The sequence below is a fragment of the Sphaerodactylus townsendi genome, linkage group LG04 (assembly GCF_021028975.2).
Source record: "Sphaerodactylus townsendi isolate TG3544 linkage group LG04, MPM_Stown_v2.3, whole genome shotgun sequence".
Lineage (NCBI taxonomy): Eukaryota > Metazoa > Chordata > Lepidosauria > Squamata > Sphaerodactylidae > Sphaerodactylus > Sphaerodactylus townsendi.
The window spans coordinates 109892288-109916955 of record NC_059428.1 but is presented as its reverse complement, the minus strand read 5'-3'; the positions used below and the strand labels follow the sequence as shown (position 1 = coordinate 109916955).

Below are 24668 nucleotides of genomic sequence, written 5' to 3'. Positions count from 1 at the left end.
GGTAGAGGAAGTGGTGGGAGGGTGGGGGAGTTCAGTCAGTGGCTGGGCACGGTGGGTGTGGCTGCACCCTGGACAAGTCTTGAGGGTTGTTTTGGAACGGTATGCAGCATCCATGGGCAACACATTGGAGACCCCTGCCTTAGAATTTAATGTTGGAAGAGTATTTTCAGATGTTGGGAAATATAGAACATCTTCAGATACTGGATCCAGGAGTACAATTTGAATGGTCACCAAGCATAATGACAAGGCTTTGGTTCTGACTCCTTGTGTTTTTCACTTGCTCAGATTGTTCTGCCTTATGCATCAAATTAAATAAACAGATGACTCTTTGAAAATATCATCTCTCTCAGGGATCAATGATATGCTGAAGAGTGGAGATTCATTTCAGTTTATGGCAGTACTCAGGTTCTGAAGTCTATAGAGGTTAATGTGAAGGAATGAACCTGAGGCAAGGATTTTGATGAACTTCAATTATGCTAGTGTTTTCAGGGATATGCATTCACTGAAATGAAGTGGAGTGTAAATAAATGGCTGAGGAGAGTTGGTTTTGCCTACATTTATTATGTCATTGTTAATTGTAAGCTGCCTCAAGCAGGACTGGTTCAATGGCATAGAAATTGTCTAAACAAATATGAGTCTGTCAATGGCTCTGTCTCCAAATAGGCTGCTGTCCTTTATACATTTTTCCATGCATAATTTCAAAACTATTGCATTCTTCAATAGAATATCAAGTTTAACTTAACATGCAAAATGTATTACTACCATTATTCCAATACAATGGGATTTTTCCTTCTTTGCAGTAAAAATAGGAGAGTTCTCTTTATTATTACTGTCAGATCTGCATCTTGTTTTGAAGTCAGTCTTTCTTTTTTACATAAGTGTTGTTGGCTTTTATGTTCAGCTTTTTCCCGTTTTCCCAACTGACAAAAATTAAAGCATATTTTGATAATGTATAGCAACTTACTTTTCTGTCTTTAACTAACACTGGGGTATTTGTAACTGTTTAAATAAAATAAATATTAATTTCTTAATATTTTATAAATAAAACATGGTCGATTTCATGGTATCTGCAAGGGAAAAATTAAGTAGGCTTGGTAAGAAAAGTTTGCATTTGTTTCAATTTCTCAGTCTTAGTTTTCAAAAAATAGGTGTACTGATGGAACATAGTACTGAATGAGTTAATAAACAAAAACTTAACATGTTCACTTTTTAATCTCAATATCATTTGAATTTCGTTAAAGGTTTTTAAATTTATTGATACTGCATTAATGCCATTTAACTGAAGGCTGTATATGACACTTCATTGCTAATAATAGAAGTCATTTGTTAACAGATTAACAAGCTGATCCCAGGCATGGTTTCTTAGGTGCAAATCATGCTGAGTTCAGGGCGTTTATTTAGTGGATGAACTTTGCCGCCATAATGATAAGAACGTTGTTTAAATCAACGATGGTATTTTATTTTCTGCTGTGGGATTCGCACAGCTAAATTATCTGAGAATATTTGTTAGTCTGGCTTCCAAGACTTTGTGCTTGCAATTTATTTAGATTCCTAGCTTCATAGTAGTGTAATGATATAATAACAGTTTGGAAATATATTCTTTGGTAAACCTGTTCTAGTGATGCTGCTAACAAAGTTGAGAGAGTGAAAAGAAGCCCTGTCGTGAACTAGTCCAGTTATAAGTCCAACTTTTTGAACTTACTTCCTTTTTTTGGTATGTTTTTCCCCAGATTAATGGAATCATAGATACTCAGGTTTTTCTTTTAATCCTATATTCTGAATTTGGGTGTTCCTGAATCTACATTTTATTGCTGTTCCAGATTATTTAAAAGCTGGATGTTTCTTTTGCAAATAGATAAAATAAATTCTTGAACTAAAGACAAGTTTTGTTGTACAGTTTTGTGCAGTTTATATCTAGGCAAATCAGTGGGCTAAGATTTGAATAATTCTGTACAGAACTGCACTGTTGATGAAGTGAGATGTAATGCTAGTTGCTACTAAGGACTAAATGAAAAACAAATAATGAGGGAAGGCTAATCCAAATGTTATGTTGTTAGCATAGAGAATCTATTTGTGTTCAACCTTGTCTTTCAGCATTATGTAATTGTAACACTATAGGCTACAATATCAGGATGAGATCCCACGGCATACATGCAGTTTTTCAGCATGGTGGTAATTCAGAAGAGTAGACGTGGATGCATATGGTCATTGACATTGTTGAGTTACAAGTGAACAACAAAAAAGGTGGGGGGAATATTCAGCTAAAAAAGTAGAGGAAGCCTCAAAGATTGAACTGAAAACTACAAAATCTATTTAAAGATTTATATTTATTATATGGGGTACACAATACATTTGATAAAAATACAGAGTCTGGAATACAGGCTATGTATAAAAACATCAGTAGAAACTAATACAAAGATCTCAGACAAAGTTGATGATACATTCATTATAAATGGCCAATATAAGACCATACATGTTTCAGCCTATTGGGACTTCCTCAGTGGTCATAAATACAAAACATGATTATTAAAGAGACATCCAGAAATACATCTTATAGGGTGTGTAACATCAACCAGTGACCAATACATTTTATCACTGTCTGGCGTTACAAACATCTGGAAACTGATAATTTTATACCAAATTTTTGTGTGAGCAAGTTTCCATGTTGCAAGAAATGTGGTTTGTGTTAATAGTTAACATCAGGCCACAGAACTATAAGGTTTACTGTTTTCAGATAAAAATACTTAGTAATTAAAAGAGAAAAATATCAGCAATCAAGTATGGTTAGAACAGTATTATATTATAACAATCTGTAAAAGGTTCTCTGAATTCCCAGCTTTCTTTTTTTTCTTAGCATATGTCATTACAGATATATAAGGGTCAAGATATTTCTTCACAACAAAGATAGCTAAAGACTTTTTTAAAAGGTAGGAATTCGCAGAACCTGATACACAAATTGTTATAACAAACATGATATTCTGTTGCCTAATTGAAACACAACCACCCAGACTCTGAAAAGCCCTGTTGGTGCTTCTTTCAAAAAAACTGTTGCCTGTTTTCCTTTCCCCCAAGTAGACCCATCTGATGCCATGGAAGTTGATTCCTGGGGTTACAGAACTAATAGCAATGTGGATTTGGGGAAGGGAAAGATGAGGAAATGAGGAAGGGGATGGGAATGAAATTACCCTTCCTGTCTCTTCCATCAGTACAATGTCAGAAGGAAAAAACTTGATTTTTTAACAGGAAATATTAATGACATTTCTAAAAATGAGATTTTAATGAAGAAAATAAAGGTTGATCTTAACTTACAGTCCTGCCAAATTGGTCCTCCTTGGAAGAGTTATTCCAATTGAAAATCAATTTACTTTTTTAAAAAAACCTTTGATAAATTTCTTCTTTCTTTAGGTGAATATAGGACAGCAGGTAAAAAAGGCTGCGGGTTGGTTTGACATATGTTTGTATACTATATGGCAAGTAGCATTAACTTGTTAAGTGAAAGGGAAAACAATCTATTTAGATATACCATAAGAGGCTGCTAGAAAAGTAGCTAAATGGATAAAATCCTATTATGTGCATTGTTACCATCATTGCCAAAGGAAAGATCAAAACATAGTTCTGAAAACTGTATTAAAGATCTAGTATATTCATATCTCAGATATATTATTCACCATAATGTCAGTTGTTTTTGACCCAAAATAAGTTCATATATACTAGTTTATAAAAGTAAGTGTGAAGATAGCACTGTACCTTGACTGTACCTTGACTGGGCTTACCTGGCCATCTGGATCCATTCCATGGAAACTGGACTTTTATAATCCACTCTACATGGGTCTGTCCTTGAAGTCAGCGCTGACTCCTCAGTTGGTAGAGAATGCTGCAGCACAGTTATTGTCAGGAACTGGGAGGGGCATGCATATTACACCCATTTTGCAATAATTGGCTGCTCATCAGTTACCACGTTCAATTCAAGGTTCTGGTTGTCATATCTAAAGCCCTTCATGGCCTTGGGCCGTCATATCTGGAAGGCTGCTTCTTGTATGCTCTGCCAAGACACCTTCCCTCATCTGATCGGGGCATTCTGTGGTTGCTGCCCTGCAAATGGGCAAGATCAGCAATTCTGTGTTGTGGTCCCCACCTTGTGTAACATCCTGTCTGAGAAGTTTAGGAAGACTCCTACCCTTCTGTTCTCTGCAGAGTATGTAAAACAGGGGTTAAGGAAGGCATTTCTGTAGAGCACTAGGGCTATACTATAATGGAATGGGTTTGGCAGGTACTTTTATGAAGTGAATGGGACTGAACTATACTGCTGTATATGTAGTATGTATCGGTTTGCAAGTGTTCTCTTGAATCCTTCATTGTTTTTTTATTAATGTACTACCATTTTTCTCATGGAGGCTGGTGACATCTTGTCTGGGTTGCTCCCGCCCACTCTCCGAGAGGCAGGAAACCAATTCCGATCACTTCCTGTGCCCTGACTGATTGCCACCTTCCCCAGTATGTTGACCTCCGAGCATGACAGTATACCACCGTACCACTGAGAAAATAATTAGCTTATACAGAAAAAATCAGTCAGAGGAAAAAACAGATAACCAGCGAAAGCCAGAAACAAGGTAAAACACATTCAGGAAGGACCGATGTAGGCTCAATAACAACTACAAAACTATTTTAAACCAAGTAACAATTGTTATGGAGTATTTTCAGATATCCCCAATCAAATCAATACTCACAAACGCAGCAGTCAGCAGTAAGCAGTTTATTCACGTCTATAGAGGTGGAGAGAACCAACTGAATCAGGGTGTGGCTCTCTGAAGTCTGCATCGCACTGCAGCTCAATTTAAAGCATCCCCTCTCTGTCTCTTGAACCAATCCCAAGACACCACACGGCTCTTAGGGCTGACCCAAGGCTCACAATCTTCCTAAAAAGGCAGTATTACAAATTTTACTAACCCACCCCAAAAATCCCCATAACTTGTTATTCTGTTAGTTTCACCCACTTTAAGCAACAGGTTATTGAGCAATGGTTATTTCCAGCTAGCACAACGGTTATTTCCATTTCACGGCAACTTTGTACCCATGTACCCGTGAGTGATCCTCACATGATGGTGTCAGTTCCCTTTTCCTTGCACGCAGGCACACTACTTCTTATTTCCATGCAAGCTAGAAGCATCCGGTTTAATAAACAACCTTGAAATAGCTAGGGCAAAGTTTGAACTCATATCTGAAGCATATAGCTATATATATATTTCTTAACACCACACAAGCATATAGCATATAGTCTGCATATATATCTGAAAACCTCACAACTTATCAATATATTTTCCATAACACTATCACTAAACCCCTGAGAAGAACTATAACAATATACATACCGAAGGACCCCGGAACACTACGTCAGGAAAGAATGTCGGCAAGGGAGGGCCAAGATGTCACCCTAGCCGTCCATGAGAAAGACTCTTCACGGTGAGTATCCGATGGACCTTTCTCATGGAGGCTGGTGACATCTTGTCTGGGTCCTCCTACAGCAGTGTCCCAAAGATAGGGAGGGCCGACATTAATCCCCGACAACATGCTCCAAAATCCTCTGGCCAAAGGAGGCTTGGACTGCAGTTGATGTACGCAACTGATAGTGCCGTACAAACGAAAAAGGGGTAGACCAGGTGGCTGCCCTGCAAATATCCTCTAAGGGAACATGCTTATAGAGCGCGGCGTTTGGTGCCGCGCTCCTGGTGGAATGGGCCGTGATTCCCTGCGGAATGGGTATGTCCAATGCCTTATGGGCCTCTACTATACAGGCTCTAATGGTGGAACTAATTGCTGCCTTGGATATCAGATTTCCTAAATTTGGAGGAATAACATTAATGAACAACGACTCAGACTTCCAAATCTCCTCAGTTCGAATGTTGAAGGCTTTCAATGCCCGTCGCACATCGAGATGATGCCACAGTCGTTCAGTAGGATGCTCCTGCTTGGGACAGAAATTGACTGATTGCCGCCTTCCCCAGTATGTTTCCTGTCTCGCAGAGAGTTCATACCAATTCGCTAGGCTCTTGTTAACTGTGCGTTTTTTCACCTCTAGTTTGTCTTTTTTTGCTTGTTCCTACCTTTTCTCTATTCTACAGTGTTCTGTGCTGTTTAGGGTTGCCCTGTCGAGCAGTTCCATCTCTTTTGCTGTTTTTTCTTCTATTCTTTCTCTCAGCTATTATTTTCCCGCCAAAAGGGGCCTAGCTCCCAAGATGGCATCAGGCTCTTTTTCCCCCAGGGGAGATTCCTTCATCAAATCAGCTGCTGAAAACACCCGAGAGGCCACAAAGAAGGCTTCTAAAACAGCCTCTGGGCGCTCTGGCAGCGGGGCTGACAAGCTTACCTCATGGGGACGCCAGCTGGAGCGGTCATTCGACGACCTTGCTGCTCCCCGCAGCAGAAGAGCAGTTTCGGCGGATTCCCGAGCGCCGGCTTCAACCGCTTGGTTGAGTGCGCGCTTTGACGACTTGGCGAGAGGGGCTGGGCAGGGCTCCTCTTGGGCGCATGAAGCAGCTGCGCTTCTGCGGACCGAGCACCATAGTCGGGCTGATTCGCCCAGAAGTCCCCAGTCGGGGCAGGTCTCCCAGCGCAATGATTCCTCAGCACAGCAGGGAGAGGTCGCGCCTCCGGTTCCTGCAGGCCCTGCTGCTTTGGAGGACGGCCCAGACCCACAGATCAGGCAAGATCGGGGAGTTTGCGGGAGCTGGGGACCCAGGATTATTTAGGGGGATGGCGAACCTTCTCTGCTGCTGCTCTTTTGGACGCTATGCGTCATTCTATTCGCACGGAGGTCCGCAGTTATTGTGGCAGAGCCCTCCCCTCCTCGCGTCATAGGTCCAGGTCCAGATCTCCCATCCAGGGAAGGCATTATAGATCACCATCTCCCCCTGGTGGTGTGCTGGTTAGTTGTAGGTCCTCTTCTTGGGAGAGAGAGCTAAGTGAAGGTGAGGTAGATCAGGCCTCTGAGCATTTTTCAGATAATGATGAACAGGGGGCCCCCCAGAGGAACAAAAACACAGGCTATTTAATTTGGATGACCTGCCCTTTCTGATTTCTAAAACTATCTCGAACTTGGAGCTGCAGGACTGGAAGATGCTTTAGATCCACTTCCTCTGCTGAGTCCAGGCCCATCAAGGGCTGCCCCAGGGGCATCAAGGAGGTTTTCCATCATGAGGGCACTTCAACTAATTTTTCCCCAATCCCTGCATTGTATGAACGTAACATGAGAAGGGAATGGCAGAATCTGGCAGCTCCCAAGACCTTGCCTACTATTTTTAAGAAGCTCTACCCAGTCCCACAGCATATCCAGGATATGCTCAAGGTTCCCTTAGTGGATGCTCCTGTTTCTTCCCTCCACTCAGGCGGCCTAATCACAAAGGATGGGGAGGCTTATCTTAAGGACTCTGTTGACAAGAAATTTGATTCAGCTTTACGAAAGGCCCACAAGGCTTCGGCTACTGCCTCCAAGATTTTAGCTCCAGCTGCCCTTGTCTTGCTGGCAACCCTCTCGTGGCTTAGACATATTCTGGCCCTCCTGCCCCCAGAAAGTCAGGGGCTTTGTGAGGGGGTGGAGTGTGTTATCTCTGCAGTCTCCTTCCTGGCTGATGCGGCTTCTGATGGGCTTCTAGTTTCTTCCAGATCCTTGACAGCGGCTGCGGTGGCCAGGCATCTTCTTTGGCTCAAGCCTTGGCAGGCTGACTTGCATTCAAAGACGGTGGTAGCTGGATTCGACTTTCATGGTGGCAAGCTTTTTGGAAAAGACCTAGACAGTGTCCTGATGGAATCCAAGGACAAGCATAAGATTCTTCCCAAATCTGTTCGCAGTGACAGGCCTCATCCTTTTCGCTCCGCTGCTCGACCTTTTCGTCCCTTTCGCTCCTTTCCAAGGCATCTGAAGAAACTAGACCAGGGGTAGGGAACCTGCTGCTCGAGAGCCACATGCGGCTCTTCTGCCCTTGCGCTGCGGCTCCACAAGCCGAGCCGCTGGCCCCATCCTTGCCCATCCTGCAGGCAGCAGGGCGGGCGCACCAACTGCCTGCAGCCGGCTGGGCCACGCCACGGGCTTCCCCTCTCACCTGCCCCGTTGGAGTGGGGTGGGCACTTTCCCGGCGGCCGGCAAGGCCGAGCCGCTGGCCCCATCCTTACCCTCCCTGCAGGCAGCAGGGCGGATGCATCCATGTGCTTCTCAGAATGAGCGGAGTAAAAGGTAAAAAAACCCCAATATATACAGTGTTATCTTTATTTTAAATGTCAAAAATTATTTGCGGCTCCAAGTGTTTTCTTTTTCCATGGAAAATGGGTCCAAATGGCTCTTTGAGTGTTAAAGGTTCCCTACCCCTGAACTAGACGCTCCAACTGGCGACCATCTGTATCCTCTCACGGACGTCAACAGTTTCGACCCACTGGCAACTCTACAAATCGGTCTTTCCGTCCCCAGCAGGGAAAATCAGCGTGACACTGGGACTCTTCCGATAGGGGGATGACTTGCAGCCTTCGCTGCACACTGGCAAGCCCCTCATGTGGACAAATGGACTCTAGAAATTGTTTCTTCTGGTTACTGTCTCGAATTTGCCTCCTGGCCAAAGCCAGTGATCATTCCGACCCCTCTGTCAGACCATGTGGCAATGCGGATGCTGATGCACAATTCCATTCACCATCTTCTGGACATTCGAGCCATAGAGTCAGTGCCCACACAGCAACATCACTCCGGAGTGTATTCCCATCTTTTCTCGGTACCCAAGAAAAACGGAGAGAGGCGTGTCATTCTCAATTTAAAACATCTCAATCGTCACTTGCGCATTTTCAGATTCAGAATGGAGACCCTGCGTTCCATAGTGGCTGCAATTCAGAGGTACGATTTTCTAACTTCCCTGGACTTATTGGAAGCTTATCTCCATGTTCCCTTCAATGTGGTCCATCGCAAGTTCTTGAGGTTCGCGATCAGAGAGGAAGACTACCAGTATGCAGCTCTCCCATTCGGGCTGGCCACAGCTCCGCGAGTTTTTTCGAAAGTGTTACTGGCTCCCATAGCTCTGTTGAAGGAACAGGGTGCACGTCTACCCCTTCTTAGACGACATTCTGATCCGGGCCCGGTCTCTCCAGCGAGCTTCGGAAGACACGCGGATGGTCATACAGACTCTGGAACAACATGGCTTTGTTGTCAATCTGGAAAAGAGCGTTTTGACCCCGACGAGATCTGGAGCACCTAGGTGCAGTGATAGATACTAATCGATGTGCTTTGTTTGTCCCAGAGGAAAAGATCCGGAAGATCCAGGAAGCAGTCCAAAAGACCATTCAGGCCAAGGCTCTTCTGATGCTTCAGCTCTCCAGTCTGCTGGGCACCTTGCTATCAGTGTCGGACATGGTGCAGTGGGGCAGGGCTCGCACCAGAGCATTACAGTTCCTTCTTCGGCCTTATGCCTTGCAGGTCGCCAAGAAACAACATAGTCTCTTGGAAGTCACCGCTTCCGTCAGGATGAGTCTGCTGTGGTGGTCGCATCGTCAGAATCTGTCTCAGGGAAAGGTATTCTTCCAGACCCTTATCAGGTATATCACATCTTTACTGATGCCCGCCTTTCAGGTTGGGGAGCAATTCTTCAGAACCGCTTTGCCCAGGGACTTTAGACTCAAGCCGAATCCAAGTTACCCATCAACATACTGGAAACAAGGACGATTCTGTTGGCTCTGAAGCGTTTTCTGCCGCAGATCATACAGTCGCACGTGGTCATTCACACAGACAATGTATCGGCGAAATGTTATCTGAATCACCAGGGGGGATCCAGGTCGTCGGCTCTTCACCAAGAGGCTTCCCGGATCCTGGTGTGGGCCAAAAGGCACCTTCTCTCCCTGATTGCAGAGCATGTCAAGGGATCTCTCAATACTTCGGCGGATTGGCTCAGCAGGAGCAGGGTTCAGAACTCAGAGTGGATGCTCAAGCAGGAGGTTTTCCAACAGATCGTTCGCAGGCTGGTTCAACCTCTCATAGACCTGTTCGCTGCTCCAGAAAATCATCAGCTTCCTCTCTATATCACAAGGTTCTTTCACAGTGGGGCAGTGGCAACCGACGCCCTATCCGCTCCACGGCTGAGGGGACTTCTCTATGCCTTTCCGCCAACCCAGGTCATTCCCAGGCTCCTCAGGAAGATCGCCCAAACCGGAGCAGAGGTAATCTTAGTGGCCCCCTATTGGCCCAGAAGACTGTGGCTATCATCCATTCTGGAGATGAGCATAACGCAGTCCTTTCCTCTTCCAGTAATTCTCAACTTGCTGTCACAGGGACCAGTCTGGCATCCGGATCCGGCTTGGAGATTGAAAGGCGCAGGCTGACTGATAAGGGCTTCTACTATCCTAGCTGCTAGGCGCAGGTCTACCATCAGTATTTATAATAGCTCTTGGAAAGCGTTTGTGCATTGGAGTTGCAGGAAACGGATTTCCTTAGACCCTCCTTCTTTGTTGGTAGTGATGGACTTCCTCCAGGACGGCTTCGAGTCAGGACTACGAGCTTCCACCCTTCGTAGGCAGTGGGCTGCTCTGGCGACAGTTTGGCCGGAGTTTCAAGGGTTTCCCATCACCAGGCATCCTGATGTAGCAAGATTCCTGAAGGGGCTCCAACAGTCTCAACCCCCCATTGTGCACTGGTTCCTGTCCTGGCGCCTTCATGCTGTTCTTTCTTCCTTAACTAGATCGCCTTTCAAGCCAATGCAGTCTATACACCTTAAATGGCTGCGGATGAAGGTGTTGTTTTTAGTGGCCATCACTTCGGCACATAGAGTTATTATCGTCCCCCAGACCAAAGTGCACAAGAGGATTCTGAGATGGAAAAAGAAATTAGAGAGGCCAACAAAAACAACAATGTAGTGGTAATGGGTGATTTTAACTATCCCCATATAAACTGGAAAAATGCATGTTCAGGTCATAGTAAGGAGAGAGAGCATTCCTGGATATGCTAAATGACTGTGGCTTAGAGCAGATGGTTGTGGAACCAACCAGGGAGAGGTGATCCTAGATCTAATTCTATGTGGGACCCAGGACCTGGGTGTGCAGGAAGTCAGTGTTGCGTTGAGCCCGATGGGAACAAGCTGACCACAATGCTGTCCGTCGATTCGAGTGATTCTCAGCATGCGAACAAGTGGCAACTCACTAATGTAGTTACATCTACCGCCTTCAGAAAGGGAAATTCTCTTCGTAAAGAGATGAAGGTTGATAGTGCTGCAGGAAGCTGAAAGGGAAAATCCAAAGAGAGTCAAAGACTGTCCAGGGATGCTTGGAGGTTATTTTAAAACACAGTAATAAAAGCTCAGCTGGAATGTGTTCCACAGGTTAGAAAGGAGTGCTGGCAGCACACAGTCCAGTAAAGAAAGCCACCATGGTTAACAAGAGAGGAGGCTTGAGGAAATTATCAGAAAAAAGAAAATGTCTTTTAGAAAATGGAAGAAGTCCAGCTCATTATGGCTGATGAAGAATACCAGAGGGGAAACACAAATGGTGGCAAAGTAGCAAGCAAGTTAGCTGTAAGGGAGTGCAAAAAAGGATTATGAGGAACGCATGGTCTACGAAATACATCGAGAGACCAGCAACAAAAGCAGGATTCTTCAAGTACATCAAAAGCAGGAAGCCAGCAAGTGAAAGCTGGTATGGGAAACCCGGATTAGATGACAAAGGAACAAAAGGTGTGCTAAAAGATGGCAGGGAGATTGCAAGAGAAGCTGAATGAATTTCTTTGCATCCGTTGTCTTCACCAAGAGGAGGTGAGGAACATTCCTGCACCCCTGAACCAAGCTTCTTAGGAGGCTGAATCCGGAGGGAACTAAGCGAAGAGATAGTGGTAGACAAAGGAAAGAGAAGTTCTGGCAGCCATTGATAAACTAAATGTTACCAAATCCCCTGTGCCCAGATTGCATTCACCCAAGAGGTTCTTAAAAGAGCTCAAGAAGCATGAAATTGCTGATCTTCTCACTTTAATATGCAACTTATCCCTGAAATCAGGCTCCATCCCTGAGAGACTGGAGAGATGGCCAATGTCACACCAATCTTTAAAGAAAGGATCTAGGGGGGACCCGGGAAATTACAGGCCAGTCAGTTTGACATCTGTTCCTGGTAAAATTAGTAGAATCTATCATTAAAGATAAGAATTATAAAACATGTAGAAAAGCAGAGACCTGCTGAGGAAAGAGTCAGCCATGGCTTTTGCGAGAAGGCAGAATCCTGTCTTACAAACTTACTAGAGTTCCTTTTGAGAAGGGTGTGAAACAGGCATGTGGACAGAGGGTGAACCGGTGGACATTGTCTAGTTCATTGGATTTCAAAGAGCTTTTGACAAAAGTTCCTCACCAGAGACTGTTGAGAAAAACTCAGCTTAATGAAGAAGGAATAAGAGGGGAAGTCCCTCCTATGGATTAAAACTACTGGTTGAGGAAACAGGGGAAAACAAAAGGAGTGGTTGGTAAATGGGAAGTTCTCACAATGGAGAGATGTCGGGAGTAGGTGTCCCCCCCAGAGGGATCCGCTTTTGGGACCATGTGCTCTTTAACCTATTCATAAATGACCTGGAAGTAGGGGTGGGTATGTGGTGTGCCAAGCTCTTGCAGGATGATACCAAAATTATGGTAGGGTGGTAGGGAACCACAAAGGATTGCGAAAGAGCTCCAAGCTTTGGACCTTTGATAAATTAGGTGGAGTGGGCTCCAGAAATGGCAAATGCACAGTTCAATAGTCTGACGGCAAAATAGTTAAGTGATGCACACTTAGGGAGCAAAAAATCCAAATTTCACACATACAACAGCTACAGGGAAGTCCAAAGTGCTATCAGTCACAGACCAGTGAAAGGGATTTAGAAGCGTCTTAGTTGATAGTTCCATGCCCAGAATGCTCAACTCAATGCACGGCAGCTATGTGAAAAGGCAAATCATCTCTATACTTTGGGATCATTAGAAAAGGAATTGAGAATAAAACTGGGCAAAAAGTTAATTTGTCATGCCTTATATATAAAGGCAGTGAGAATGCGACCGCGACCGGAGTACTATGTCCAGTTCTGGTCGCCGCACATCTCAAAAAAAGGATATTGAGGAGATAGAAAAAGTGCAGAGAAGGGCAACAAGGATGATTGAGGGACTGGAGCACCTTCCCTATGAGGAGAGGCTGCAGCGTTTGGGACTCTTTAGTTTGGAGAGGAGGCGGCTGAGGGGGGGATGGAGCATGATTAAGAAGTCTACAAAATTATGCATGGGGTAGAAAATGTTGACAGAGAGACATTTTTCTCTCTTTCTCACAATACTAGAACCAGGGGACATTCATTGAAAATGCTGGGGGGAAGAATTAGGACTAATAAAAGGAAACACTTCTTCACGCAAAGTGTGATTGGTGTTTGGAATATGCTGCCACCGCGGTGGAGGGAGTGGTGACAATGGCCACTAACCTGGGAGGATAGCTTTGCAAAAGGGGGGGCTTGGACAGATTTATGGAGGAGAAGTCGATCTATGGCTGCAATCTCTGATCCTTCTTGATCTGAGGTTACGCAACAATGCCTTCAACAGCAACCAGGTGATGGCGGGAGCAACAGCACTTGCATGAAGGCCATTGCGTTCACATCCTACATGTGAGCTCCCAAAGGCACCTGGTGGGCCACTGCGAGTAGCAGAGAGCTGGACTAGATGGACTTTGGTCTGATCCAGCTGGCTTGTTCTTATGTTCTTATGAGTTTCTGAGCTCCAGGCGCTTTCGGTTAATCAGAATCTTTGCTTCTTCTCAAAGGATAGTGTCACTCTACGGCTTGATCCTGTGTTTCGTCCAAAGGTGGCCTCGGATTTCCATCTTAAACAAGTCATCGTGCTTCCCAATTTCTGTCCCAAGCTGGAGCATCCTAATGAACGACTGTGGCATCATCTCGATGTGCGACGGGCATTGAAAGCCTTCAACATTCGAACTGAGGAGATTCGGAAGTCTGAGTCGTCGTTCATTAATGTTACTCCTCCAAATGTAGGAAATCCGATGTTCAAGGCAGCAATTAGTTCCACCATTAGAGCCTGTATAGTAGAGGCCCATAAGGCATTGGACATACCCATTCCGCAGGGAATCACGGCCCATTCCACCAGGAGCGCGGCACCAAACGCCGCGCTCTATAAGCTGCTGTTCCCCTTAGAGGATATTTGCAGTGGCAGCCACCTGGGGTCTACCCCTTTTTCGGATTTGTATGCGGCACTTTATCAGTTGGCGTTACATCAACTGCAAGTCCAAGCCTCCTTTGGCCTTAAGAGACGATTTTGGAGCATAAGTTATTAGAGGAGTTTCAATGTAGAGGCCCTCCCTATTTTTGGGACACTGCTGTAGGAGGACCCAGACAAGATGTCACCAGCCTCCATGAGAAAGGTCCATCGGATACTCACCGTGAAGAGTCTTTCTTATGGACGGCTAGGGTGACATCTTGGCCTTCCCTTGCCGACATTCTTTCCTGACGTAGTGTTCTGGGGTCCTTCGGTATGTATATTATTATAGTTCTTCTCAGGGGTTTAGTGATAGTTACTTGGTTTAAAATAGTTTTGTAGTTGTTATTGAGCCTACATCGGTCCTTCCTGAATGTGTTTTACCTTGTTTCTGGCTTTCGCTGGTTATCTGTTTTTTCCTCTGACTGATTTTTTCTGTATAAGCTGATTATTTTCTCAGTGGTACGGTGGACCTTTCTCCATTGTATCTGCATTCTCTATTAGGTTTAATATTCTGTGCTTGTTTAAGATCTTCTTCATACTAGTATACTGTTTATTAGATGTCTCATATTGTTGGTTGCATTGGCCATTTCTATATAGAGAAGAGGAAGAGGAGTTTGGATTTATACCCCACCTTTGTCTCCTGTAAGGAGACTCAAGGTAACTTACAAACTCCTTTCAGTTCCTCTCCCCACCTCAGGCATCTCAGGTGGGGCTGCAAAAGAATCAAATTCCAGCTGGATATGTGGGAGATAGGGGAACAAACAAAATCTGGTTCACCAGATGCAAGGAATCTCGTTAAGCTCATGTGGAGGAGTGGGTAATCAAATCTAGGCCTCCCCAGATTAGGAGTCTACCCTGGTCTTTACCAATAACATGAACACACCTGGCTTAGTAATTCCACCTGTGAATTTCAGCATGGAAGGCAGACAGTAAATGTAATCAAATAAGCATTGTTTAGAAAAGAGGGAGGAGATACAGCTGCTATTAAAACATTTCAAACTAGCACTAAAGCCCTTTGTACGACAAAATAAAATGAGCTCTAGAAAACTTGAGTTGTTGCCAATATACCTTGCATACTCTTGTTTCACTGCTTCTTATCCACTCCACTGATGTGCCTGAACCACTTTTTAAAAGTGAGCTGACACCAATAAACCTTGCATTTTATGTATCTACTAGCAGTAAAGCCTATTGCAGAGGAAATGCAACAAGCTGGAGGAAAGGGGGGGTGAGCAAGCATTTTCTCCCACAATGCGCTTCTGCTTTACCTGCCATCTCCCCTGCCGGCCCATTTGCTTGCCTGCTGACCCTCTCGCTTGCCACCCGCTGCTGCCACCCCGCTGCAAATAAAAATAAACCTTTCCAGGGTTGCCTGCCCTGGCGGCCTTCTTCCACAGCCTCTGGTGGCCATGATTGGTCTCTCTGCCTGCGGAGGCCCCTCGATGCAAGTTTTGTTGATGGGGGGAAGGGGATTGGGGAGGCTGCTGCCAGTCTAAACAGGAGGGTGGTTTTGCTGTTGCTGCTCCACCAGGCCCAGCTTGACCTTTGGGAGGTGGAAGAGGGTGAATTGGAGATTGGGGAGGGTGTTGCCAGGCCAGTAAGGCATAAGAGCACACACATTCAAGTTCCTAGTATATAGAAAGGTTTGAAAAGTAGGTAGGAGGATAGAGAGGGAATTGGGAATTAGCAGGGTGATACGTTACCTAACGATCTAAGAAGCACACGAAGCAGTAGAAGGCAGGGATTCCATGCCAGCACAGAAACCCAGTAGAAGATGATATCGTGTCTCAAACTGACCAGACCAAGGGAGGCACAGGCTAGTAATGAGCAAGGTGTTGCAGGTGAACTAAACTTTTATAGGGTAGATCGTTTCTTGGCGGGAAAAGGAACCAATTGCACCAAGTTTCACATCTGTGCTGGGTTTGGGGGAGCAGAGCTTGAAGTTAATCAGCCTCAATTATTGCTAAGCCTTGGGACAATGTGGGGCCAAATTCGCTTTGATTAAGAAGCTTAGAACGGAGTGGGAAACGCTGAAAGGCTTCCATGCAGATTAACTCTTTAGAGTCACTGCCCAAGATATTCAGATTTAGCTGAGACATTTAGACCAGGGTAAGGTGAGTGGTTTAGGAAAGTCATAACAAAGGTAGAGGAGATTCAGAGGAGCAACCATGGTTGCTGACTTGGTTTCCAGAAGAGATAAGGAAATGCAGTATCTGATGCTAAGGTGGCTTTCCATACTCTTTGTCTTAACAGTATCTTTGCATGGTAATCAATCATGCCCTTAAACAGGATGAGACCTACAGGTTATGCAGGAGTAACTCATTCTCTTAATTAGATCATGTTAAAGCAAACTTTTGACCTTTGGCTTGCTGTCAGGTGAACATGCTGCTACCTACACAGAGAGGTGCTGTGAAAACTGGCTTCTGCCAATATGATTTTAAAGAGAAATATATTGCAATAATATATGGGGGTGATCAGGGCCATAACAATGGGAAGGCAGTTGCCAGGCCAGGCAGGAGGGCAGCTTGTTGCCCATGCCCTGCCAGGTCTGTATCATTCTTTGGGGGGGGGGGGGGCACTGGGGAGAATGGTGCCAGGGTAGCGGCTTCCAACCAATCAATGTGCAGGACTCACTTTCATGGCTGGAAGTGAATCTTGCTCACCCATTGGTGGAAAATTAGTTGTTGATTCATTCAATTCCTTAGTAAATTATATGTTATGATGATGACACCAATAGAGAGATAGGGAGATACGATATAGCATATGTCAGAGGGCTGGTGCTTTTGCACAACTGACCCTAAACTCTGACCCACCCCCTGGGAGGCTCCAGCCTGCCCCCCCCCCCCCCGCTGACATTTGAGCAGGACACCAGGAAAGCCCTGCTGTGGCCCAGACATCCAGTTTTTGCCTTTGTGGAGCTGCTGGACAAGTGGCTGCTGGCTTGTCTACCTCCTCCTCCAAGACAAGTGCACCGGGGAAGGGGAATGTGCTGGCGCATGGCTGCACTGCTCCCTCTAGCCCTTTCAGTCTTCCTCCTTTGGATGGGACTGATAGATATAGATTAGGGCTTATTGTAAGGAAGCTGGGAACATCACTTATGATCATGAGGGAAACGGATCTGACAGTGCAGTATTGGAAAACTTAAACCATTTATGTTCATGTGTAGCTCATTTTGTTACAGGAAGATAAAATAAATCATCCAGGTTATAGGCAGAAATGGAAAAAAAAGTCCAACTATGAGATTTTTGATTAATGTTTGTATTATTTATCAGTGAAGAAAATTTGCTATTAAATGATAGTGTAATCTTATTTAATACCTTTTATATCTAAAATTTTGGAAATATTGACAGTAAATGCTAGAAATACAAGAAGGAAAAGAGGAATTTAATTTGCTGTTGGTAGACTTGAAGAAGAACAAGAGAGTCTTGCTTACTGATATATATAATTAACAAGATTCTCATAAAGCTGACTTGATGATAAAGCTTACATTTTGACACATGAAAGGTTTAGTTTCAGAAAACAAAGAAATTCTTTCATACTGTGTTCAGTGTTTGTTTTGGGGGGGGGATTGTGATAAGAAAATATTAGTACAAAATCAAGAAGTGACTTTGAGACTGCTTGCCAACTGTGTGGAGAAGCGTGGAACCATACTGCATATATCTGCATGTGTGTCCATGATCCATCCAGTATCTTGAAACAACAATCTTCATCTTCCAGACCTCTGTGCAAATAAACGAAATTGGATTGGCTCATGGAATTGATTCATATGTCCTCTTTTAGTGCAATGAATCCACCTTGAGGTTACCTTTCTGGCGGATTTTAGCCTGATGAATTAGTCTGGTTAGCATGCTGAGGCTTCAAGATCTTACTAATTTCTTAATCCACCGTTTCGGGGTTTTCCAGGATGTGGTGAACTGTCTTCTTCAAGTATAGTAGAAATCTGACAAGGCTGAGAAATCCCTACCCTTCAATTTTAAGTGATTTCATTGTGTTAAATGTCTGGGAATAGGCTTGTATCCAGTTAATGTAGGATTTGGTAGCTTTTAAGTAATTAGCTAATGTTTATGTATGCATTAGATTTTTTTTTTTACAATGCATCTACTTAACTATTAGTTGAGTTGGTTGTGACTTCATGGCACATAATTATTACTGTTAGTGTTTTTAATGTAGAATAGATTTTGAGCAGTATTATACAATGTGAACCAAGTTAAATTAGAAACTGAAATTTACATTTCTACTCAATCAAGAAGCATATCATGTTTTGTATTTTCTATGTTGATAAAACCTTTATTGGCTGACTAGCCACCCTAAGCCTGAGGCACAAATGTCATTACCTTTCTCCTGCAGATCTTCTTTTCCAGTTTTCCCTGTGTACTCAAAACACCTTTTGCCTCTTTTCTGACTTGGGACTACTTTATCTTTGGGTCCATTTTACAATTAAAACAAGAATGAAAACAGCCATAGTTGTTTTTAGAAAAGACATAGCATAATGTATTGTTGAAGGCTTTCACGGCTGAAATCATTGGGGTGTTGTGTGGTTTCCAGGCTGCGTGGCCGTGTTCTAGTTGCATTTTCTCATGACGTTTTGCCTGCATCTGTGGCTGGCATCTTCAGAGGATCTCACTGAAGATGCCAATACAGAATCTGGCAAAACGTCTTGGGAAACTTCTGCTACTGTTATATGGTTATACATCTATGAAGCTCATACAACACCCCAGGCTCTTTATATATATATATATATATATATATAAACACTGATAAAAGCAGGTGTGTGGTGATGGCGGGAGGGAACATATCAGAACAAAAAGGACAGACTTAGGTCATCAGGTTTTCCCATAGGCAGAAGGATTTTCATCTGCAGAATGCTACTTCTGTTTCTTCCTCCAGTTGCATCATGGAAAGCCCCCAGTCCCTTCCCTTTTAGGATTTTAATGGTTAATACCTGCACTCTATATTCTGTCTGAAAGTGCACCTGAGACCTGTTCTCATTGTGGCATATCTCAGTTAGTAATGTGGTTGCAGAAGTTGTTTTTGATCTTTGAAATTTTCAGAGACATCCCAGTTTACAACATATTATAATAATCAAGTCTAGATGTAACATGGGTCACTATGGCAAGATCTTCCTTTTTCTAAGAGAGTAAAAGCTGGTGTACCAACCCAGGTTGGTATAATGTGCTCAAAGCCGCTGATACTTCCTGAGCATACATACTGTTCAGTATGCAAATCTCAAGCTGCAAGAGATGCAGTTGACTGAACACCACCTCCATTGGTGTGAAAAATTGCATTCCAATAGTAGTACTCTGTATTGTCTTGATTCAGCTTCAGTTTATTAACTTCATCCATGCCATCACAGACTCTATACATGGTTTCAGTTTCCACTGTCTTGTCTGCTTCAAATGAAAAGGAGAAATGAAGTTGGTGTCATCTGATGATGCCTTATCTCAGGTATCCAAATGACCTTTTCCAGATCAGGGCCACACAGTCTGGAAAATACACAACATCCAGTTGATTCAGGCGGAAAGCCTTCAACAGTACTTTTCCTGATAGGTTAATGTAGATATTTAAAAGCATGAGAAAGATCCTATAGAACTCCATGGCAACTGTGGTAGCTTCACAGTACCATCTGCCAGTTTGAATGAAACCATTACAACATATTGCTCTTTAGTTCCAGGCCAACAGGTAATCCATGGCTGTGGGTAAAATCATAGAGTTAGAAGAGACCACAAGGGCCATCAAGTCCAACCCCCTGCCACGCAGGAACACACAATCAAAGCACTCCTGACATATGATCATCCAACCTCTGTTTAAAAACATCCAAAGAAGGAGACTCCATCACTCTCTGAGGCAGTGAAGTCCACTGTCAAACAGCCCTGACAAAAGTTCTTCCTAATGTTTAGATGGAATCTCTTTTTCTACACCTTGAATCCATTACTCCGTCTCCTAGTCTCTAAGGCAATAGAAAACAAGCTTGCTTTCTCACCAACATGACATCCCTTCTAATATTTAAACAGAGTTATCATGTCCCTCCTTAACCTTTGCTTCTCCAGACTAAACATCCCCAGCTCCCTAAGTCTCTCTTTGTAGGGCATGGATTCCAGACCTTTTACCATTTTTGGTTGCCCTTCTCTGGACACAATCCAGTTTGTCAATATCCTTCTTAAATAGCGGTGCCCATAACTGAACACAGTACTCTCGGTGAGGTCTGACCAATGTATAGTAGAGTGATACAATTACTTCCTTTGATCTAGGCACTATACTCTTATTGATGCATTCCAGAATTGAATTGGATTTCTTGGCTGCCATATCACACTTCTGACTCATGTTCAGTTTGTGGTCTACTAGGACTCCCAGATCCCTTTCACATGTAGGAGAATTAGGACTAATAAAAGGAAACACTTCTTCACGCAATGTGTGATTGGTGTTTGGAATATGCTGCCACAGGAGGTGGTGATGGCCACTAACCTGGATAGCTTTAAAAAGGGCTTGGACAGATTTATGGAGGAGAAGTCGATCTATGGCTACCAATCTTGATCCTTCTTGATCTGAGGTTGCAAATGCCTTAGCAGACCAGGTGCTCGGGAACAGCAGCAGCAGAAGGCCATTGCTTTCACCTCCTGCATGTGAGCTCCCATAGACACCTGGTGGGCCACTGCGAGTAGCAGAGTGCTGGACTAGATGGACTCTGGTCTGATCCAGCAGGCTCTTTCTTATGTTCTTATGTACTGTTTTCATGATAGCCAAACTCTTCAGCATTTCACTTGAGGCCTACACATTCAGTACCTGGGATGTTTGGGTTGATGAATGGCTTAATGCAGAAAGCCTCCCAGATAAACATCAGCACCCCACCTTCCGACCTGTTGTCCATGTCTGGCGGAGGACTGAAAACCAGTGGGGGGCAGTTCTTTTGGGGCTACTATCTTGCCCTTTTTCACCCAGGTTTCAGTCATGCATGCCAGGCCCACTTTATGCTCTGCAAATAGCTCTGCAGTCTTATTGCTAGTGGACCCTAACCCCACCCCCCAGGTATTCCCAAAACACCCAGTAGGTTACATGACCCAGAGAACTCAGGAGTTTCCACAATGGGTGATATACTGGTATGCTCAGACAGCTGTCCATCCACATAGGCCTCTGGAACAACTCACCAGGTCTTCCCAAGATGTCCTCAGAGCTCCTCTCGAATCAGCCTTTTGGAAGGGGAGGCTATAAACTGTTGACAGCACCTCCACCATAGTACAAATGTCATAACAGTCTCAGTTTTTGGGTTACTCACAAAAGCTTTGAGATTATTAGCTCACCACATTCTTGTCCTGTGCTTTGTTCCTTCCAACTCCTTTGCCAGCACTCTTTCAGCTGCCATGTTCTTCTGCTCAGCTTATGCCTCCCCCATGCTGACTTCCTCCTGCAGTGGCGTACTGCCAGAAAATAGTGCCTGGAACAAGTACTAAAACTGCGCCCCCCCCCCCCCGAAATTATGCCTCTACCACTCCAAAGGAGTGGGTGGATGGGAGAGCTAGGTGGTGGGCGCAAGACTGAGGCGGCAGGTGGGAATGAGGTGTTAGGCAAATGAGATGGGGAGGGAGGGGGCGGCTGGGCAACTGCACTCTCACATGACTGGGATCAATGATGTCTGGGTTGCGAGACCCACCCACCCCCGCCTCAAGATATGCCTGTGCTTCTCTGCCGACTTCACAATACTTCCTGATTCAGTGTTGCCTAATGGGAGAGAGACTAAAATAAATGTGTAATAAAAATAATTCATTCGACCAGACTGGATTTGTACCAAAGAGTTATATGAAGGACAATGTCCATTTTGTGATTAATGCAATAGAATTAATGAAAAAAGAAAAAAACCCAATATTTATGTTCAGATGCTGAAAAAGTGTTCCGTAATACAGCTCAGTCTTTTTTATTGAAAGTGCCTGGAGCATTAAATTGAATCTCAAGATGTATGAATTGGACATAGAATATTTATACAAAGTAGCAGACACATAAATGGAATTTTTAGTGATAGATTTCAAATTGAAAAAGAAACACGTCAAAGATATTCACTATCACCACTTTTATTCACTCTTGTGCTAGAGATGTTGGCAACCTAGATCAGACAAGATCCTACAATTAAAGGACTGAAAGTGGATGGAGGAGAGTTTGATAATGAAAAGTTATGTTGATGTTGTGGGGCTGACAATTTCAAGCCCCAATTGGAATAAATTGAAAAAAGTGGATCTTTCTTAAGCTATGAAATCAATAAGAAGACTAAAATAAATTTGAAATTTTTAATGAAGCATCTGGTGCCAAGTTAGTTAAGACTGCAACGTCCAGTGAAGACTCAGTCATTTTATTGAGTGCATACTTTTGGGGGGGGGGCTTTGATGATACTACTCATTTTTAATGTGTGTTGTGATTCGTAAGCTGCCCTGACAACCTGTATTGGCTGAGGAGTGTGGGGTATACTTTTTTACAATCAGTACTCAATAATCATGCTTATGCCTTGTGTCGTTCTCCATGTAGTCCCTTTCTTGGCTTCTTTTGATGGTTGGGAAATCCTTTTGTCTAGTTATTGCTTCTTGTTTTCTGTTATGATCTTTACATTATTGTTCCGCTCACTAGTGGTTAACTGGCTGTTGATAGGGTTACAAGTTGTGCGTGCTTATTATCCGCATGTGACCAGTTTTCTCTCCATGCTTTTTTATAGTGTTAGTTGTACATGTAGGTCACACATTCCAAATAAGTGCTCCTTAATAGCGATGCTAGTGCTGGAGATGTTTTTTACTATGGTCCACCAGTCAGATAGTGCTGTGATCTAGATTGCTCTTTCAGCAAACCTTGATATTGTTGATGTTATGCAACCAAGGAGTGTTGAAGATGCATAGCACTGCAAAGGACATTGCAAAAGGGAGTTGTGCATAGAGATACAAGGTTTAATTAGTAGATTAACTACAATCTTGTAAAATTAACAAGGACTTGGTTGTTGTGGGTTTTCTGGGCTGTGTGGCCGTGGTCTGGTAGATCTTGTTCCTAACGTTTCGCATGCATCTGTGGCTGCCATCTTCAGAGGTGTATCACAGAGAGAAGTCTGTTACACACACTGTCCTGTTACACACTGTGTCCAGCTGTGAAAGCCTTCAACAATACATTTAACAAGGGCTTCTTTTTTCAGTTTGCTGTATTATAATAGGAGAAAGGTTACCTTTTCTTCTGACAATGAGCAGTGACCTGTGATTAACTATATCCCAGTCATTATGTCATGGATGAATTTCTTAAGAGTTTGCTAATGCACATATTTAAAAGGTGAAATAATTTTTGAGTTTATGTAAGCCTACACCTTGGAATGGATGATTTCTCATTAGGCCGTTCTTTGTAAAGTTTCATGATAATCTATGTTGTTCTGTTTAGTGGTATGTGAGCACTGCTTAGTATGTATATGGGATTTGAAGAAAGCAATCCTATTAGATCAGGTCTTGCAGTTAAAGAATGACAAGTGGGGGACCATAAGCACTTGTGAGTGGCATTACATTTCCCCTTCCCCCGCTCTACTCTGTTCCTTCCCTGAAAGCTCTCACAACCTCTCCTCCTTTCCTGCTTCTTTCTTTGCTCCCCAGCCATCATCCAGCCTACCCTTATCTCCACCCCATCTTCAGCTTTCTTTCTTTCCTTCTCTCTGATTGCCTGTCCCTGGAAAAACTGTTTTCTTTCTCCTGGCAGCCCTCATTTCCCCACCTTTATCTGCTTTCTTTTCTCCTTGCCATCCACTTACCCACCCACCCACCCACCCATTTTTTTTATCCTACTGCAGAAAACTTCACTTATTTACTTTGTGCTCCATCTTTTTTCAACTGGGGACCCTATGAGCTTGTGTCTCTCTCCTCCACTGTATCCTCACAACAATCCTGGTACATGAGACTGAGGGTGTGTGACTGGCCCAATATGCTTCCATGGCAGAATGGGCTAGATTGAAATCCTAGTCTGAAACTTTAAACACTACACCACACTAGCTTTTGTAGGGTGGCTGCTGTTGGTAGTAGCAAGTAGCCAGCTCTGGGTGAGTCATGGAAGTTGGAAGGCAGACAGTCACCTGTTGGTTGCTGCTGGCTTGGAACAGACCCTGTCATCTGCAGTCAGAAACCAAGGCTTAAAGTCTGGCAGTATTGTTGTGGTTTCCTAGTAAAGACCCCATGTGTTCATTGTCTGGATTTAAGTATGCACAGATTGGACTATGGTGATAATCAGATATATTATTAATTCCTTCCTCCCCCACTGCAATGAAGACATCTATGGAGATCTCAGCCATTTTTTAAAAAGTGTCAGGAAAGCACTCTTTAGGAATAAGTGGAAGCGTCCATATAGTTTTCTCAAGCCTCCCCAAAATCGTTCAAGTCACTTAAGGAAAGTGTCCCTTATGTTTGTTGCCTCAAGGGGGAAATAGTTTAAAAAGTGAGGAATGAGCCTGTT

At 43.8% G+C, this 24668-nt stretch overlaps 1 protein-coding gene across 15 annotated transcripts in view; it reads left to right on the top strand.

Moving 5' to 3' along the window:
* The window catches only part of MYCBP2 (MYC binding protein 2), a 187214-nt gene that overhangs the window by 6770 nt on the left and 155776 nt on the right, over positions 1-24668 (top strand). The window lies entirely within an intron of this gene.